The sequence below is a fragment of the Macrobrachium nipponense genome, chromosome 29, assembly GCF_015104395.2.
Source record: "Macrobrachium nipponense isolate FS-2020 chromosome 29, ASM1510439v2, whole genome shotgun sequence".
Taxonomy (NCBI): Eukaryota; Metazoa; Arthropoda; class Malacostraca; order Decapoda; family Palaemonidae; genus Macrobrachium; species Macrobrachium nipponense.
Window position 1 is genome coordinate 73,292,731 of NC_061092.1, and position 4,914 is coordinate 73,297,644.

A 4,914-nucleotide genomic window follows, 5' to 3' on the forward strand; every position below is an offset into this window, starting at 1 on the left:
TGTGAGTTTTGACGTAGTATCACTATTCACAAAGGTATCAATTGTTGATCTACTGGAGTGTTTATCTGAATCATTAGAAAACACACAGCTAGATATCCCATTTTCTAAAAGCACCTTAATTGAACTGATTAAACTATTTGTGAAAGAATGTAAATTTGAATTTAATGGAAAATTTTACTTACTAAATTTTGGTATGGCAAGGGAAACCCTCTGTCCCCAGTGCTAAGTAACATATATATGGATTTTTTTTTTAGAAGAGAACATTAAACAACCTAATTCCACACAATGTAGTAGTTCAGATTTGTTGACGACATAATTTGTGTATGACCAAGGAATGAAGATGTAAATAATTTTTTTTTTTTTTTTTTTTTTTTTTTGCTGGGTTAAGTCAATTAGTAGGTACCATCAATTAAATTCAGTATGGTGTGAGGACCAGAAATTAAGACAGGTAGCTGGGTACTGATGAATTATTTACAGACAAACTGGGTTAACATAGACAGGTGCGGACGGATATGTAGTGCAGTCTCGCACCGCGAACAGAAATGACTCTGAGACAGTAAATTTGTGTTTTCTTACAGACATACATTTAGATATAATTAGGCGTACAAATAATGGAATTGCATGTGTTATACATCGGCGGAAAGGCCGCAGAACGCTCTATCAGACGGAAGTAAGAAGAACGCGACTTGATGACTGGTTACAATGAAAATAGGGAAAAAGTGTTGATCTTACAAATACTACGCCCCAAGACAATGATTATGGAGTAATTATTGGATGACAATCTTGAGGCAGGGGGCGACCCCGTGTCCTTGTGACACTTGTTGTGGGGCGTCCTCGAGTATAGTCCTTCGGTTTTGCTGATTGACAGGATGCCTCCCCTGGCGGTAGCCTGGGGGGTTCTACTGTATGCCGGGCGACCAAGACTGCGAAAGAGAGCTGCATTGTGTGTGGTGGTGGAGTGGGATGGGCCAGCGGCGTAGGTTGGGCTAAGGAAGTCCCCAGCGCGGCAGCGGCGTCCCGCGGGCAGGGCGGAACCACAGGTGAGCAGTGGCGTCAGCAGGTCGAGGAAACCCACAGGTAGCGGCGTCGGCAGGCAGGGGAGGCCCACAAGCGTGGCAGCGGTGTTGGTGGGCCGAGGAGGACTGCAGGCGGCGGTGTCAGAAAGGGTTTGAAGAGGCCCACAGGCAGCGACATCAGGGGGCCGAGCAGGCCCACGTGTGCGGCAGCGACGTCGGGTGGGCAAAGCAGGTCCCTCGGTGTAGCAACGGTGTCGGCAGGCAGGGGAGGCCCACAGGCAGCGACGTCGGGTGAGTAAAGCACGTCCCTGGGTATAGCAGCAGCGTCAGCAGGCAGGGGAGGCCCACAGGCTGCGACGTTGGGTGGGTAAAGCACATCCCTGGGTGTAGCAGCAGTGCCGGCAGGCAGGGGATTTCGTCTGGGGACTCACAGGTGCGGCAATGGCGCTGTGGGAAGAACCGAGGAGGCCCGCAGGTTCGGCGGGTCGAGAAGATATCCGGGTGAGGCAAAGGAGGCTGCGACGTCGGGTGGATGTATCTGAACCACCGCCTGAATTTTGTGTTGGCTGACCAGCACCCAGCTACCCGTCCTCGAAATAAACGCCAAAACACGCTGGGAAGCAGTGCCGTTATTAGTCCATTAATGGCGTTGGTGTAGTCTTCGCAGTGGAGTTTTCAGAGACCTAAACTGTGGAGTCTTATTGAGTCCATTAAAGGTTCTCTGATGGTGAGCGGCCGTAATTAGTCCGTTAAAGGCTGGGCCTAAACCGCTGTGTCACCAACTCCGGGAGGTCACCAGTTGTGAGGACCAGAAATTAAGACAGGTAGCTGGGTACTGATGATTTATTTACAGACAAACTGGGTTGACATAGACAGGTGCGGACGGATATGTAGTGCACTCTCGCACCGCAAAGAGAAATGACTCTGAGACAGTAAATTTGTGTTTTCTTACAGACATACATTTAGATATAATTAGGCGTACAAATAATGGAATTGCATGTGTTATACATCGGCGGAAAGGCCGCGGAACGCTCTATTAGACGGAAGTAAGAACAACGCGACTTGATGATTGGTTACAATGAAAATAGGGAAAAAGCGTTGTCCTTACAATGGAAATGAGAAAAGATGGATGCCTACCCTTTTTGGATGTCCTCATAAAGAGAAATAGTAGTGGGTTTAAATATAGTGTTTACAGAAAACCTACTAATATTTCTGCCTATGTGCATTTCTATTCTGGACAAGGTAGATCTCGGGTACCTATCCGCGGCAGCCCAGACTATGGCAGTTGCAGTTTTTCTATGCAGTTTTACCTACTAAGCAAGAATTTGGGTGGGGATAAAACACTGGGGAGAATTATGCCCTTCAACTCTAAGGGGGATCCCCAGTGGGAACCGAGGTTTTGGGTGGGGAGAAACCACTTGGGGGGAGGTTTTGCTGTGTTATTGTGGTATTTCCCATTATTTATGACATTTAAAACACGAAATACAATCGAAAATAAGAGATAAAAAAGCACCAATTGTGGAGCCGTTTTATATCCAAATCCCATTTACTACTACTACTATTACAACACCGAATCCTACTTACTACGCATGCACCAATTCTACTGTGCACGCGCTAGTTGTAAGGGAGCTTTTGTTCTAAACGCAGACTTCTTAGTGAGGAAAAAAATGGGGGTGTACAGGAGGGGTACATGTATTTACCCAATCATGTTGCAGTATGACCCCTACATTACTATAGGACCGAGTGAAGAATTTGGGGGGTATTCATACATTGAGTTACATAAATTCATTTTCCTAATTTGTTTTTTAATAATGTTATATGAATTCTAGTGTTTATGCCTGTTTCCTTTATCATAGTATTTGTATAATATTGGTTTTGGCATGTTCTCACCTAATAATTTTGCCATATATACCTTGAAATATTAAGTTATAATTGAGGACAGACACCTGAAAATGCCTATATGAGTGGGGTTTAGGATGATTCGATACCTACCTTCCTGTCGGTTACGTGAAATTGCAAGTTGCTTGGGATATTTCATACATGATTTATACACAAATCACTCCCTTCCCTTTCCAGTATTCATGTCAGAATGTTTGCGTTTCATTCATCATTAAGAATACATTTCAATACATAACAATTTAACTTGTTAGAATTTGACCTTATTGGAACATCTACTTATATATATTCCATTATATCCTTTTACAGACATTTAAATTTACACCTTTTTCTCCCTTCTCTTTCCATTATCCACCTCTGTCTATTTACACTCATAATTTTACAATCCTTTCTCACCTATAAAAAAATTTTGGATAAAATTTTACTAATTATTAGAACATTTTCATTGGTTATATATAAGGCTACCTTCAAGTTTGTCTTCCTTTACGGGGGGGGGGGGGGGGCGTTCAGGCAATATGTTCTACTAGGTTAGGATGATCAGGTTAGTATGTTAACCTATATGTTGGTCTTGAAGGGGTGGTACAGGGGGGCGGAAGGCCCCCGGTCAGGTAACACGTTTTACTAGGATAGGTTAGGTTAGTTGGTGAAGTTAGGTTGGTTATATCTTAGTCTACCGTCAAGTTTGTCTTCCTTTACTGGGGGGGGACAGGGGGCTCCACTGGGGGGGGGGCCCCCACAGGGGGCTCCACCCCCCCCCCACCCCCCCAAACCCCGGCCAGGTAAATTGTTCTACTAGGTTAGGTTACACAACATTTCATTGCAATATTATTTCCTTTAATAATAATGCACAATACCTTAGGTTTTCATGGAAATACACTAAGTTTTATGATTTTACAGAGTTCCCATTGTCTCTTCAACTGGCTTCTCTGATTTCTTGTACTGACCATTCATTACGAGATTCTGTTCACTTATGTGTTACGCAGTATTGCACATTTTTTTTTCTGAAAATAGGATGTTAGTTTCCACTTGCGTGTGAAATCACCCCCCTCAGTGTACCCGCCCACAATTCTTCCGACCAATCAGAAGCCTTGTCACCAAGGCGCTGCCGATACACAGATTCAACAGATTGCGTTTTAAAATCATGTAGCAAGAAGTATTTGCAGTGTTAACACCCCATGCCCCATACTCTCAAAGTGACTGTGTTTTCACCAGTAATAGTGTTAAAAATTCCCTTACAATATATGGACATCCTAATATAATTTTGGGAACCTATCTGTGTTCGTGATTTGTTTGGTATTTGGCCGAAAATCTATTCAAGATTCAAGATGGGCAGACTTTCAAGAATTGAAAACGAGACGAGATTCAGCATACCTAAGTGCGTATCTGAATTGTACCATCTGCCCCTTTTAGGTAAAGTTCCCAAACTATATTCCCCTATTGTTAGAACAATCTTGGTTTAGTAATTTTCAGTTAGAAGTGTTAGATTATGTTGGTTAGTTATCGTTAATTTGCCCAACAACCCAGCGTCACTTAGCCAACTCGTACCTCCTGTGCTCCCCCCCCAAAGTACCCCGCCTTCCCCTTAGTGAACATATGGCTCCGTGGTGGTTGTGGAATTCAAACATGGCGGCTGTGTTTACATTTCGCCAAACACTTGGTAGATTTATCTATAGAACTATTCCACGGCGATCTAGACTATGGCAGTTGATGTTTTCCTATGCTATCTTACTTACTTTACAAGAGTTGAAGGGAATATTTTTTTTGTGCTAATGGAACTAAACTTTAATTTACCTTTGAACTCGATACGTTGACCTGTTGGTACCGTCATGTAGTCTTCAAAGGTAAATTACTGCTTAATCACAGTCGTCCGAATAAATATTACTTGTACAGCAAGTAAAATAACATAGGAAAACGTCAATTGCCATGGTGTAGGCCACCACAGATTGCTTCTGTAGAAATACCCTGGACAAAACAAGAAGGTTAAAAAATCAGTGTTTGCATC